The 16,354-nt window shown below is 41.9% G+C and overlaps 1 non-coding gene across 1 annotated transcript; it reads left to right on the forward strand.

Annotated features, from left to right (window-relative positions):
* Nucleotides 1–11,388: 11,388 nt before the first annotated feature.
* Nucleotides 11,389–11,526, forward strand: LOC119929222. Its single transcript, XR_005451357.1, has one exon. It is a non-coding gene; the product is annotated as a small nucleolar RNA SNORA7 (small nucleolar RNA).
* Nucleotides 11,527–16,354: the final 4,828 nt, after the last annotated feature.

Here is a 16,354-nt window from a genome sequence, read left to right on the forward strand (position 1 = left end):
CCAAGTCCTCAAAGGTTACTCTACAGTTTTGCCCTGTTTGTATTCCACTGAAAAGACTAAGAACAGAAATCACAAACTGAGAAGTTCTTTCACAATCATATCATCTGCTACTTTGAGAATGACAGTTTTAGCTAAGGGGAAAAAGAATACTAAAGGATATTTGAATTGAAATAATCTGGAAATCATTAAGTTAAGGATGCAGAATTCTGATCTGATCAAGGCCTAAAGTAGGGAGTCTAATGCGAAAGGGGCAAAGAGGAGAATTTCCTTGGAGATCCTAATAAATTCAGAGCTGATTTGAACAAAACCCATCAATTCTTAAAGCGAAGGTATTTGTCAATTGAATATCATGACAAATACCAGAAACACTGAAGAGTCAACTTCAACTGCAATGTAAAATGAGTTAAGGCGAGGCCCTGCTCTCTCAGGATAACCAGTTTAAAAAAGTAAACTGTTGCAGATAGGTTTATAAAAAACTTATATTTAATCGTGTACTAGTGAAGACACAAGTTTATTTGGGGGAATTACAAAAGAGAGGAGACTCAAGGGAGTTGCATGTTTTGATGGGTTATTTAAATTAACTGTGCAAGACTACTTGGAGGAGATGAAGTGGGGGTAAAGAGATTTGAAGGAAGAGCAGATGATGAGGACAATGTGGAAAAGGACATTCTAGGAACAAGGAATAGCCCATAAAGCACTTGGAGATCCGAGGGCTAGACAAAGGGGATAATTGTACAGATTTTATCGGGAGGAGCCAGAAGTCTTGGGGAAGGGCTTTGATGATTTGAGGCATTGGAATTCACTAAAGAAACCTAAGGGGAAAAGGCTGAATGGTCAAAGCATGGACAACAGCTTAACAACTTTGCCTGCAAGTTAGATGGGAGGTGGAGCAGGGTAATAATAATGGTAATAACAATAACAGTAATAATATTAATATCATGGTATTTGTTAAGCAACTGCTCTGTTCCAAGCACATAGTGCTCAGGTAAATACAGGATAATCAGGCTGGACACAGTCCCTTTCCAATATGGAGCTCACATTCTAAGTAGGAGGGAGTAGGATTTAATCCCCACTTTACAGATGAAGAAACTGAAGCACAGAGAAGTGAAGATCATACAGCAGACAAGTGATGGAGCTGGGATTAGTACACAGGTCATCTGATTCCTAGGCCTGCGCTCTTTCCCCCAGGCCATGTTGCTTCACCTACTCCCTCTCTAACCCCTGAAGAACTTATTCAACAATTACAGGGAATTCATGTCTGAAGACTTTATATTACCAAAATGCCTTTCCTTCATTTCCCCAGTGCTCTCCTAACCTACCTCCACCTTCCTTCTCAGCAGTCCCCCAAGACTCATTTGCTTCCAGAATCTACAACCTCTGCCTGTATCTTCTGATCCCAATTCTTCACATCTTCTAACAATGCTTGCTGTGACCCCCCTCCCTTCCTTCACTGCTACCTTCAACTTCTCACTCTCTGATGTTCTTTTCCCTTTGTCTTTAAACATGGTCAAGAATTCCTATATGAAAAATAAGTCTTTCCTGATTCCCTTTGCTCTTTCCAATTAGGATCCCATCTCCCCACTCCCATAACAACAGTAAAAATATTAACAACAACAACTTGTAGCATTTGTTAAGCACTTACTATGTGCCAAGCACTCTACTAAGCGCTGGGAGAGGTACAAGATAATCAGGTCGGACACAGTCTCTGTCCCTCGCAGAGCTCACAGTCAATCAATTGTATTCATTTATTCAATCATATTTATTGAGTGCTTATTGTGTGCAGAGCACTGTACTAAGCACTTGGGAATACAAGTTGGCAACATCAATGTTATTCACCCCACCCTCAATCCCACAGCACTCATGTACATCTTTAAACTATAAATCATAAGTTCTTTATTTATATTAATATCTGTTTCTCTCCACTAGACTGTATGCTCATTGTGGGCAGGGAACTTGTCTAAGTCTGTTGCATTGTACTCTCCCAACCACTTAGTACAGTGCTCTGCACATAGCAAGTGCCCCCTAAATACCATTGATTAAAAGATATTCATTGCATGCATGCTCTATGCAGAGTACTCTACTAAGTACTTGGCAAAAGTCCAAGAGAGTAGGTAGACATGATTCCTGCCCTTAACGAGTTACAATTTATCTGGAAGGACTGAAATTAAAATAAAATAGATGTAGGGAAAGCATGACTAGTAACCTAAGTCCTGTTTGGGAGTGGGGGGGTAAAGGGGCTGGGAGGTCCCAAGTGTTTGGGGGGTAGGTGCATAAGTGATGTAATAGAGAAGAAAATTAGGAACAGGGTCGGGGGATAAGAGATTATCTGGGAAGGCTTCCTAGAGGAGTCATGATTTTAGTAGGGGTCTGAGACTTAGGAGAGTAATGGTATGTCATATGTGAAGAAGGAAGTTCCAAGCAGAGTGTAAGCAAAAGGCAGTTGGTGAGAGAAAAGACAGCTATCTTCATTTTCTCTCCTCCAACTCCTAAATAGCAATGGTAATCATATCATCATCACAACAGTAGTATTTCTTAAGCACTTACTATTATGTCAAGCACTATACTAAGTGCTGGAGTAGATACAAGATGGGAGAATAGGCATTGAATCTCCATTTTGCAAATGAGGGAACTGAGGCACAGATAAATTAAGTGACTTACCCAAGGTCACACAGTGGGTAAGTGATGGAGCTGGATTACAGAATCTAGGTAGTAGTAATAATCATGTTATTTGTTAAGTGCTTACTACACACCAGGCACCATACCAAGTGCTAGCGTTCAACAAGTAAATCAGGTTGGACACAGTCCCTGTCCCACATGGGTCTCACAGTCTTAATCCCCAATTTACAGATGAGGCAACTGAGGCACAGAGAAGTTAACTGACTTGCCCAAGGTCACATAGCTGACAAGTGAAAGGATGGGGATTAGAATTCAGGGCAAGGCTCTTTCTACTAGGGCATTCTGCTTCTCATCCGGTTGGACATGGCCCCTGTTCCACATTCTGCTCACACTCTGAGTAGGAGGGAGAAGAGGTATTGAATCCCCATTTTCCAAATGAGGAAACGGAGGCCTAGAGAAGTTAACTTGACTAAAGTCACACTACAAACAATTAACATAAATTGGGTTAGAACCCAGGTCCTCCTACTTCCAGTCCCTACCAATAGGCCATGCTGCTTCTCACATATGCATATATGTGTATGTCTTGAAATATTAATTTATACCTATTTATCTATCATTCTCCTGCTCTGAAACATTGTAATATTGTTTCTCAATTATGGTTTTTATGCTTGTTACGTACCAAAATACTGTGTTAAGCGATATAAAACAATCAGATCAGACACTGCCGCTCTTCCACATAGGGTTCAAAAAATCTAAGTGAGAAGGAGTGCAAGGATCTTATCTTCATTTAACAATATGTTAACTGATTCACAAAACTATTAAATGACTTGCTCAAGGCCACACAGCAAGCTACTGGCAGATTTGGGATTTGAATCCAGGTTTAATGACTCCCAATCCCATACTCTTTCCACTATATTACACTGCCTTTCTTCTGATTATTTGTGGATAATTCATGTCTGCAAGTTCCCCTGCTAAACTGTAAGCTCTTAGAGGGCAGGGACCATGCTTAGTTTTGTGGTACTTTCTCTAGCACTTTGTCCCTTGCTTTGCACTCAGTTCACATTCAATACATTCTGTCAGTGGATTGTTTAATTCATCTTGGAGACTTTATTCCTTTCACTCAGAACCGACAAACCCATTCGGTGTCTAAGGATGAAAGAATTTTGTATTCTGTCAAACTGAACTGCAGGTTATGCTGTGGAGCCCTGGAGCAAATCTGTGTGTTTTTGTTTCCAGTAAAAGTATTAGGATTAAACTGGCATTGGGACATAGTGTACTGCAAGGCAGCCAAAAAAAAGACAGACTTGGCCTCTAGAGATACCTTGTGAAATTGAAAACAGGTGATTTCTCCCAGTCACCAACCTGGTCATAGATGGAAATGGAATGATCGTGGAACGTAAACACAAACATGAAAGACAAAATCATGCAATCAAGCAGTCAATGATATTTATTGAGTGCTTACTGTGTGCAGAGCACTGTACTATGTGCTTGGGAGAGTACAGTACAACAGAGTTGGTAGACACAGTCCATGCTCACAATGACCTTACAGTCTAGTGATGGAGACAGACATTCATATAAATGAATAAATTACTCTTTATGTACACAAGTGCTGTGGGGCTGAGAGTGGGGTGAATACCAAATGTCCAAAGGGCATAGATCCAAGTGTATAGATGTAGCAGGGAGAAGGAATTGAGGAAAAGAAAGCTTAATTGGGGATGGCCTCCTGGAGGAGATGATCTTAATAATGCATTGAGGTTTGGGAGAGTGGTGGTCTGGTGTATATGGATGGGGAGGGAATTCCAGACTAGGGGGAGGACAAAATAATTAGCTGGGATAAAAGCTAGCAGCAAACAATCTCACTCAAGAGGAAACGAAATGCCGATTTTTTGGGGGGATGTAATTGTTTTGATGACTTCTGATCCGCTTCTATTCTGGGTCATCAGAGATCAGGGTGATAGGGAAGAGGAAAGCAGGAATTTGCAGTCATTTTCACTCTAAAGTTTTCCCCACCCGGAGGAAAAACGGTCCTGATTTCTGGGGGATTTTAATTCAGTCAGAGCAAAAGTCGAAGCCGGGACTCCTCTCATGAAATCAAGGGAAATTGGGTAATCAGGGCTGGGTTTCACTTTGAGTTATCAGATTCTTTTAAACCAAATAACCCAAAGCAAAACCCCAGGTAGGTCAATCCATCAAAAATGAAATTAAACAAAACACATACTCACGCACGCATACACACACACGAACTGTTGAGTGTGGAAATGGCTGACTGACACAATTTCAATCTTCACACAAAACCCTCAGTTTGTGTTTCCTCCTGTATCCACCACTCCAATGCTCTAATAATATCATGCGGCAACTTGGAGTGGATTTAACAGGGGGCAAGCTAATTGATTTTGTGTGATGGGGCCATGCTTCATTTTTACACATCTACAATTCTTTCCCTGAATCTCAGTCCTGAGGAGCTGGTAAAGATTGGGAAGCTGTACTGGTTAATTTTTTCATCCAATTATGCTTATCTTTGTCCTTTATGTTCAAAATGCTGCTGCCCCTTGTGATGCCTAGCTGGTTACTGGGTGTGGCTGAAATGGCAATATGTAATATTGTCGTTCCACATTTCCTAGGCCCAAGCCCAACCCTCGGTTTGAGGCTGAGGGCAGTGCGGGCTTAAACCCAGCACTATCTGTGACTGCCTCTTGGGCTGGTTCTCATCCTGATGCCTCTGCTCAGAAAGAGACACCACAGTTATTGTTCCCGAACACATCACTGTAATGGGCAGTGAGTTGCTTTGGCTTCCCAATCACATGTTTTTTCATAGTGTCCTCAGCATTTTTTTTTACCCGCACTCTTTGTATTTGCTTCTAAACAAACAAGTTGTATTTACCTATCTTATCTACCAATTCTATTGCATTGTACTCTCCCAAATGCTCTCTACAGAAATGCTACCAGTTCTATTTATCCTATTTACCAACTCTATTGTACTCTTCCAAATGCTTCATACCAGTGGAGTACAAGATATGAGTGTGAACTGCCTAAATTGCATCTGATTCGATTACCTGGACATCCCTATCTCAACACCCTCCACCCAATTAAAGGGTTTGATTTATGGCATGCTCAAGAGCCACTTCCTCTGATCTGTTCCTACAGACAGGATCTGACTGTTCGGAAGATCTGCCCATCTTATGACTCAGTTAACTCATAGAGGGAGAGCAAATGTTTCTGAAAAATCAAAATTAGCATTCCTCCCCATTCCTGCTTCCTCCCTTCCAGGGGACAGAGAGGAGTCAGGAGGGGCTCTGGGGGTGTCATTCTGCCATTACAACTCCTCTTGAGGATATAGAGGAGGCAGAGGAGGGCTCTTGGAGGGGTGGTATTGGTGGAAGGTGACAGAGAGGCTGTTCCAGGAAAGGTAGAAACTAGTTGCACCAGAATCTCCCACCAGCCTCTTCCCCGGCTTCACCTCCTTGTTGTTAGGTCTGTGATTCCATAGTTTAAGTCACTTAAACTATAGGTGACTTGGCAAGATGAAGCAGTGAGATAAGGAGGATGTTTATCCAGTAGTTTTGAAGGACTTCGCCTGATAAACTGGTCGTAGTTCAAAATCCTTCATGGAACCCTCTGCCCCTTCCCCTACCTGCAATATATTTTAATGTCCATTTCCTCTACTAGATTGTAAACTTCTTGAAGGTAGGGATTATGTCTTGTCTGCTGTGTGATCTTGGGCAAGCTGCTTAACTTCTTTTTGCCTCAGTTACCTCATCTGTAAGACGGGGATTAAAGCTGCGAACCCCCCGTGAGACAACCTGATTACATTGTATCTACCCCAGCACTTAGAACAGTGCTTGGCACATAGTAAGCGCTTAACAAATATAATAATAATAGTAATAATGATAATCAGGTCTACCTACTCTATTGTATTATACTCTTCCGTGAACTTAGTACAGTGTTCTGCACCCATTAGAACTCAATAAATACCGGTGATGTATTATATACCTTGTTTCAGCCCTTCATCCCCTATTCATGGCTCTGTTCTTTCAGGAGGGAGTGGCAATTTTTTTTTTTTTTTAGATGGTGCAGTCACTCTGAACATTTTCCCCAGGCCTACACTGGATCTTTGCCTTTCTAAAAAGAAACAGATTACTTCATGAGGACTTCTAAATGTTCATATGCCTACCCACATCCACCTACTACTTTCAAAGAAACCACAACCTGGATTTGGCCTGATTCAGAAATGGAAGTGCCAAAATGCCTGAAGAAATTTCACTGCAATGTACCTGACCTCACTGAAAGTTGTCAGGGCTGGGGAATTAGGGAGTCTGTCCTCCCAAGACTGCAAGGTCAATAGTGGAGGTTGAAATCACACTAGTAAAGTTCCCATATATTTCAAAACATTTTAAGGGTATAAACTGAATCAATGTGCAGATCCCTAATTTACTGGGAGGAGCATGTGACCAAAATGAAAATAGACTGTTCTTTTATTTCATATAAAATGCATAACTTCTTCATCAATGGAAAAATCTAAGTGTAGTATCAAAGGTCTAGCATTGGAAAGAAACTTGATTCACCTTCATCACCATGCCAATCCTCAAGTCTCCAACAATAAAGACCCTCCCCAGATATTCCCAGGGAAAACAGGCTATTACCTAAAAGTCAAGATAAACACATGTCATTTCTAGACTGTGAGCTCACTATTGGGTAGGGACCGTCTCTATATGTTGCCAACTTCTGCTTACCAAGCGCTTAGTACAGTGCTCTGCACACAGTAAGCGCTCAATAAATACAATTGAATGAATGAATGTATTGCCCTTTAAAAATTAGTGATGCTGGCACTAGTGGACAAAGAATAATTTGATTTCTAGAGCAGTAGAGCATCCCACTGTTTTTGTTGGTTTTTATTATTATTATCATTACTATCAATAATATCAACTGCATTTTTTGAGGACTTGTGTAAAGCCCGGTACAACGAGAACCCACTAAAGTGCACTTCTTATTAGACTGAAAGTACTACATCTTTCAATATTGAGTATAAATTATTTTCTTAGTTTCTAAACAAGTCCATAAGCTAAAAACCTTCATTTTCCAAAGAAAGCCATCGTGGGTCATGTTCTCTATGCAAGCACTGAAATCAGGGACTAAAATCAACATTTATTTTTGTACAAGGCTTCAGATGAATAAAGGGGTGTAGCAATCTGAGGGGGTTCTTTATTAAACACCAAAGAAAATCTGTGGAACCATCTCACCAATTGAGCGATTCCTCTGCCTAAAATATCTCAGGTAATTGCCCAAATATACTAAATTCAGAGACTAAGAAACTATCTGTTCAATCCCCCAGTGATGCGTAACTAAAAGCTTAAAGTACCCTGAAGAAATCTGATCAAAGAACACAGCCCTCTGTAAAATATTCTAATGGAAGCTGGACTTTCTGTTGGGGAGGAAAATCACCCTCTTGACTGATTTTCTAATGTACTGAGAGGGCAGGAAATGGTGATTATAAAAACAGAAGAGCCCTTATGTGTGCTTGGTCTATGGAAGTGGAGTCAAACCACTCCAGAAAATAAATAGTTGTCTGCCCCTTTCTCCAAAAACCAGAGGGGGCTCTACTGCCTTCTTCCACAATATTCCACAACCCTTAAAGTCAAGAAATTCTACCTAAAATGTAGTCTGTCTCCCCAGGTGTACGTTAGACTCTCTTATGTTGTCCTTGGTAGGAACAGAACTGCTTTTTACAAACACGCATACAAAGTCTCGGTTATTTCTCTTTTGACAGCTCAATGAAGTCCCATTTCTTCACCCTCTCCTCCTAGGGTATGTCCAATTTCTAAACCTCATATGGACCTTCCCATATGTAGTCTCAATTCTGGAACTCCACACTCAACAAGTACTCGAAGGCTCAGAAAGACCTGACCCGAGCTGAATTGGGGAGATTTCCTCATAGTTCCATCATGATAAACCCGTTTGTTTTCATTCTCGAATCGCGCTTGCCTTAATCGTTCCACACCAGTTTCCCCAAGTCCACTTGTGCACTTCATTGTCTCTCTCAAATCTCCCCATCTACCTTCCAGCTCATTTCATCCAGCTTCCATGCTCCGGCTTCACCAACTCACTTTGCAAAGCTGGAATGTCCAACTACCCTTGAATCTCCTGCAATATGGAAGTTACAGGATTGGAGCGAAAGAAGACAAGCAGTAACCACATCCTTTGTGCCTACGGTTTTCCGCAGCATTGGGACGTGGGCAGTTGGAAATGGAAGAAGGCGGATTGAAGGATGCTATCCAAACTATTGCCTCTTCACATCCATTACCGATACACCTGAACCCTTAAAGAGAAACGCATGGGAATAGATCTTAATGGAAAGATAAATCTGAATGGGAAGATGAAGCTAAAAAGGAAGATATGCCATACAGTGGTTTAAAAAGAAAGGGGGAAACAGGCTTGTTTCACCCTGGATTGCTTCTTTAACTGAGCATCTAGCATAGGGCTACCCACCCTGGGATTTTTTTGTTGACTGAGTTGATTCTTAGAGGAGCCTTTACCCTACATGAACCCTTGAGGCAGCTCTAAGAGTTATAAATAACCACACCTGCATTTCAGTGCCTGCAGAGCACTTGCTGAACGAGGGCTTCTAAGAAGATTAAAATGTAAGTCTGATGGGGGCAAGCAAAATCAAATTGCTCTTGCCAGCAGGTAGACGACCGGCATTCACATAATCAAGAAAGGAAAGTGCTATGTTGCAGAGATGTTCTGAGGCAAATGTTCATTGTGAACTAGAGTTTGTTACCAGACAGTAAATCATCATCATCATCAATCGTATTTATTGAGCGCTTACTATGTGCAGAGCACTGCACTATGCTTCCAGTGCCTGAGTCTAATCCCTGTAGTAAGGTAGGCAGGGAATGTAACTGTTTATTGTTATATTGTACTCTCAAGTGCTTAGTACAGTGCTCTGCACACAGTAAGCACTCAATAAATATGACAATGAATGAAGACATTTTGAGAGGAGCACTAGGGAGACTTTGTGGTGTATTGCTGCCAGCATTACTGCACAATATTGACCTTCAGGATCCCGTAGAAGCCTGAAAGAGTTAATAATTGTGGTATTTGTTAAACATTTACTATGGGTCAAGCACTGTACTGAGCACTGGGGTAGATAAGAGAAAATCAGGTTCCACATGGGGCTCTCCAGCTATGTAGGAGGGGGAACAGGCATTGAATCTCCATTTCGCAGATGAGGGAACTGGGACACAGAGAAGTTAAGTGGGTTGCCTAAGGTCTCACTCAGCAGGCATGTGGTGGAGGTGAAATTAGAACCCAGGTCCTCTGATTCCCAAACTGCTTGTACCAAACTGTGCAGTAATTTAGTAGAAATAAATATGCTTGCTCCCCTCCCTAGCTCCCTGTGGGGTAGCTTACTGCTACAAACCCTGCTTGGTAGCCAGGGATGTGTGGCCATTAAGGGCATAGGGAATGGCTGTTTTCCACACCTTGCCTGTGTCTCTGGCTTCAGACTGCAATTCTTCTCTCTTTTACATGAGCCCAAACAGAAGCATCATATTTACTGCCTGCACAGACATATGCAGAGTGAAATAGGGATTTGGGGCAATTATCCAGATCATCCAGGCCCCACAAATCTTCTCCTGCTGTTGAGAATGTGTTTAGGATCAGGGTGATCCAGTTTGCCTATCTAGATTCATTGAATAATAATAATAATGATGGCGTTTGTTAAGTGCTTACTATGTGCAAAGCACTGCTCTAAGCTCTTGGGAGGATACAAGGTGATCAGGTTGTCCCAAGTGGGGCTCACAGTCTTAATCCCCATTTTACAGATGAGGGAACTGAGGCACAGAGAAGTTAAGTGGCTTGCCCAAGTCACACAGCTGACAAGTGGCGGAGCTGGGATTAGAACCCATGACCTCTGACTCCCAAGCTCAGGCTCTTTCCACTGACCCACACTGCTTCTCGATCCAGGTACAAGCTCAGGCCTCTGCTATGCTCCATCTGTGCAGACACTGGCTTCATTTCTTCTCTGAGGTGGAAAGACTAGGTAATTGGGGTCCTCTGAGAAAGGACCTGTATGAAGGCTTAATAATGCAATAACAAAAAATAATAATCGTGCAACATTTTCTGCTAATAGCCCATTAAAAGCACTGTGCTATTTAAATACTAATTGAACAGTTGCACAAATAGAGAAAAAATATAATCATAAATCTAATTAAAATTTGACCTCAGGATCTACTAAAATCTTCCACAGCTCTCTGTGCTCTTCTGAAAAGTCTCTGTCTAGCTCCCGGAAGCAGTTGTTCTGTTATGACTAAAATAACATTAGAGCACGTAAAAGGGCCTTTGACAGAATTCCCAACATTTCGCCTACAAGCATTTCCAGCTTGCTTCAGTATCACACCATGGGTGCCCATAGAGCCCGCACTGGCAGGAAAGCTGGATCGGTTTCATGATCTATTCTGATAATATGCCATTTTACCCAACTTTAGTCATTTCTATACAGTTCCTCCCAACCGATTTACGCAATGGTCTAGGAAAGGGAACCCGTCTCGATGGGCATTGCTTGGCAAATAAACAGGGCACTTTAAGGGTTAGGGTGAATACTATCTCCCAGGACCAAACTATTTCCCGATTGTAGGTTCGACACTGGGGGAAGCTTCATTTAATCTTCGAAGCTAATAGTGAATTTGCTAAGACAGATAGCGTGGCCTAGTAGAAAGAGTATAGGCTCGTGAGTCGGGAGATATTGGGCATATTTTATAACCTCCCTGTGCCTTAGCCCTCTCAGGGTTGCACCTGGAGAGTTTCCAATACTCTACCAGTTTTGAATATGGGAGGGAGAGTCAAGCAGAGGCCTGTCCATTCCATTCCTAGCTTGGGCAGTGGTTAGCGAGTAGAAGACAATATGCTACAAGCCAAAACTCACCTGTCCTGGACAGCAGTGGCATGGGAGAGAATCAAGGGCAGAGAATCAAGTTTACTCTGCAGAAGGAGGCAATGGTAAACCAATTCTGTATTTTTACCAAGAAAACTCTGTGAATACACTACCAGAACAATTGCTGATGGAGGTAGGGTGTTCTGGGAGAGATGCGCCCATGGCGTCACTACGGGTTGGAGATGACTCAATGGCATAAGAGAAGACAAGATTGTGCCTTAACTTTCTCATCTGTAACTTGAGATTAAGATACCTAAGGTCTCAGTCTCACCACCTCTTATATTGTGAACTCTGTACATCTCAGACCATACCTGATATAACGATGACAGTAGTAATAATAGTGATAACGAGCATCGTAATAATGGTATTTGTTAAATGCTTACTATGTGCCAAGCATTGTACTAAATGCTGGAGTAGATATAAGATAATCAGGTTGAACAGAGTCCCTGTCCCACATGGAACTCACAGTCTAAGTTGGAAGGGAACAGGTATTGGATCCCTTGCATTTTACAGATGAGTGAATGAGGCATAGAGAAATGAAATGATTTGTCCAAGGTCACACAGCAGACAAGTGCCAGGCTGGGATTAAAACCCAGATCTTCTAACTCCCAGGCTTGGCTCTCTACAGTGATCTGTGCTTTCGGGTACATAACGAGAGCAGGCATAATTCAGTCTCCAACCTGTATTTTAGTCATTTACTTCAAGCCTTTTACTAGAGCTGTCATGCAAAAGAATGAATAGAATTGAATTTTGCCCTTCTGTCCACCTCTGTCTTCTTGCTGGTAGAGGCATTAAAGACAGTCTCTGTGTGCGAATGGTGGTTGGGGAGGTTGGCTGGGGGGCTTATTCGCATATGCTGCCGATTTGTACTTCCCAAGTGCTTAGTACAGTGCTCTGTACACAGTAAGTGCTCAATAAATACGACTGAATGAGTGAATGCAGGAATGAATGAATGAGGAGGAGATGCATATTTTGGGGAGAGATGAAGGTGATGAGAGAGAGAGCTGTGTGTGGGGACCACTAGAGAAGGGAAAAGGAGAAATAAAGGACTGGCTAATCAATCATTAGAGCAGAAGCTTTAGGGAAAACTTTATTGATTAGGAAACAAGTATCTTGCAGAAGAACCTAATCGTAAGTATGGCAAAAAGACTAATTTTTTCTCACTCTGATTTAGCCGACCTTCAATATTCATGGAAGTTTACACTATGCATCAACTGGAATTTTTTTCCATTCCTTATAGAACAAACATTTGCATGTTCGCAACCTGAAGCTAAGAAACACCTGCACAAATATTTCCCGACGTCTGCTAAAATTAAGAAATGCAAACTTTGTCCTAAGCTCTCCACGTTCCACTCTGAGTACTCTAGCGGATTGCCATGGACATTCAAATAAGGGAGGACATACTGAATGTCAAAATCGACACAGAAAGGGAAATAAAAAATCCACTTCCCTCAGCTTCAATAAGAGATTTTGCAATATTAGCTCATCTTAAATCACCCAGTCAGTGTTGGTGACTTTTTTTTTCAAGTTTTTCATCAGTTAGTATCTGAGAAGATTAAGAAAGAAGAGAAAATGAATGTCTGCACTTGTAAACGTGACTGGTGAAGCAAACCAATTAGGCTATAATAAATTACTAATGCAATTTATTTCTAAAATGCTATTCAGGGCTGAAAAAGTAGTTTGCACCCAAATGTTCTCTTCAGAACTCATTTGTTGCCAAAGATAAATTTAAGGGTAGTGTCACAGTTTGAAAAATGTTATTTTATTGGATGTAATTTTTCACGGTACCTGTGGGGACTCGATGACAGGCCGACACTGCAATTGTCCTTCATGTTGATATCCTTTTTTTAGCTCAACTGTCCAGGGAATATACTAAATGTGATTTATTTGTCCCTGGACCAGTAAAAGGTTTCAGGCAGGTGAAAATGGATGTGTGGTTTGTTGAGAAAAAACAGGAAATAGGGTCCAGCAGGCTGACGTATTCGGTGGAAATTTGTAAGCATTGGGGAACGTTTAATCACTCTTCATTCTAACTGCATAGGACTCTCTGGATGGCTAACCATACTCCCTATGCCTAACCAAATGGCAGCCCAGTAATGTGCTAAGGGGCTGGGCTAGGGCCTTTCTCGACTCAAACAGTCAATCAATTGTATTTATTGAGTGCTTATTATGTGCAGATCACTGCACAAAGCACATGGGACAGTACAATGCAACAGAATTAGCAGACAGGTTCCCTGCCCTCCACAAGTTTATAATCTAGAGGGGGAGTCAGACACTAATATGAACAAATAATTCATAATATGTAATTTAAAGAAATGTACTTCAGTTCTGTGGGGTTGGAGGTTGGTTGAATATGAAACGTCCAAAGATCACAGATCCAGGTGCACAGATGACGCAGAAGGGAGAGCGATCTGAGGAAAAGAGGGCTTACTTGGGGAAGGCCACCAAGAAACATCACCGGGAGCTGGTCACAGTTCTGCTGTGTGGTGCAAGGTGGACACTGGGGTGGACACAGACCCCTGCTTCAGTCTGGGGAACACCTTGACCATCGGCAGGAACTGTTGGACTGAGCTGTGAGGAACCTGAAATCCAGCTGCTCCCTTCATGTTTGCAATTATCTTTTTTTTTTTTGCATTTTTGTTTCCCTTTCCTTATAATAAATCATTCATTCATTCATTCAATTGTATTTATTGAGTGCTTAGTGTGTGAAGAGCACTGTACTAAGCACTTGGGAAGTACAAGTTGGCAACATATAGAGACAGTCCCTACCCAACAGTGGGCTAATTGTGGGTTTTGTTAAGTGCTTACTATATGCCAAGCGCTGTACTAAGTACTGGGGTAGATACAAGATTACCTGGTCAGACACAGTCCCTGCACCACATGGGGCTCACGGTCTAAGATGGAGGGAGAACAGCATTTAAATCCCCATTTTACAAATCAGGAAACAAAGGAACAAAGTAACTTGTCCAAGGTCACACAGCAGACAAATGGCGGTAAGAATTAGAACCCAGGACCTCTGATTCTCAGGCCCGTGATCTTTTTCACTATAGTGGATAGAGCAAATTCTTGGGAGTCATAGGTTCTAATCCCAGCTCTTCCACTTGTCTGCTGTGTGGCCTTGGGCAAGTCACTTCACTTCTCTGGGCCTCAATTACCTCATCCGTAAAATGGGGATTGAGACAGAGCCCCATGTGGCACAGGGACTGTATCCCAATCCAATTTGCTTGTATCCACCCCAGTGCTTAATACAGTGCCTGGCACATAGTAAGTGCTTAACAAATACCATAATTATTACTATTATTATTATTACTAGGCCACAGTACTTCTCTCTGCTTTCTACTCTCTAGAATATAAGCTCAATGTGGGCAGGAAACGTGTCTACCAACTCCATTGCATTGTAATAATAATAATAATAATAATGGCATTTATTAAGCGCTTACTATGTGCCAAGCACTGTTCTAAGTGCTGGGGAGTTTACAAGGTGATCAGGTTGTCCCACGGGGGGCTCACATTAATCCCCATTTTACAGATGAGGAAACTGAGGCCCAGAGAAGTTAAGTGACTTGCCCAAAGTCACACAGCTGACAATTGGTGGAGCCAGCATTTGAACCCATGACCTCTGACTCCAAAGCCCGTGCTCCTTCCACTGAGCCAGGATGCTTCTCATTGTACTCTCCCAAGTGTTTAGTACAGTGTTCTGCACACAGAAAGTGCTCAGCAAGTATCTTTTATTGACTGATATGGCTGATGTCAATGCCCTTATCCACTTCATTTTGGGTTGGGAGCCCTTTGGGGGCAGGGAACAGTGTCCATATCATACCTCAAGCATGTATTTCTTTCCCAGTGCTTAGGATAGTGCTTTGCACATAGCAAGCACTAAATGAATACTATTACTGCTACTACTATAGGATCAAGTCTAATTTAAAATGCACCAACCTGTTTGCTGTGTGACCTTGGCCAAGTCACTTAACTTCCTTGTGCATCAGTTACCTGATCTGTAAAATGGGGATTAAGATTGCAAGCCCCAAATAGGACATGTTCTGTGTTCAACATGATGAGCTTTTATTCATTCTTTCATTCAATTGTATTTATTGAGTGCTTACTGTGTGCAGAGCACTGTAGTAAGCGCTTGGGAAGTACAAGCTGGCAACACAGAGCGACAGTCCCTACCCAAAAACAGGCTCACAGTCTAGATGGGGGAGACAAACAATAAAACAAAATCTACTCCAGTGTTTTAATACAGTGCCTGGCATTTAGTTAGTGCTTAATAAATACCAATAAAAAAATCCAAACAACTCTTTCCCCTTTACTCCCCACCCTTTTACCTTCTACCCTTTTACCCCCCAAATCCAATCCAATCACCCACAATAAGAAGTAATAGATTAGAGTCCTCCGGTTAGAAAATTTAAATATTTCTCAACTCTGATGAGAAGAAAAACAGAGCTTGCGAACTTAACATAAGCTGGGGCAGATGTGCAAGTTTCTGGTTTCAGTTTGAAGCCAAGTGTGTCATGCTTTTAGCAGGAGTTTGTAATGGAAATGTTGATCTAACCTCAACCGAACAAAGTCCAATACTCCCCCTGCAGTTACATTTTCCAACTGGTTAATGGCTCAACTGTGTCCAAGCGCCATGGGTTACTGTAGTCCAAGGAGAGATAGATGCAGCGGAGATGCAACCCTGATGGTCTATAAATACCCTGCAATTTCTGCGATATGATTAAATAATCCCCTGTGAGCACCTGGAGAATTATGGAATTGCATTCTAGCTTGGCTCTTATTCATCAAATATGAAACTTGGAAACTATTTCC

The sequence above is a fragment of the Tachyglossus aculeatus genome, chromosome 5 (genome assembly GCF_015852505.1).
Source record: "Tachyglossus aculeatus isolate mTacAcu1 chromosome 5, mTacAcu1.pri, whole genome shotgun sequence".
Lineage (NCBI taxonomy): Eukaryota > Metazoa > Chordata > Mammalia > Monotremata > Tachyglossidae > Tachyglossus > Tachyglossus aculeatus.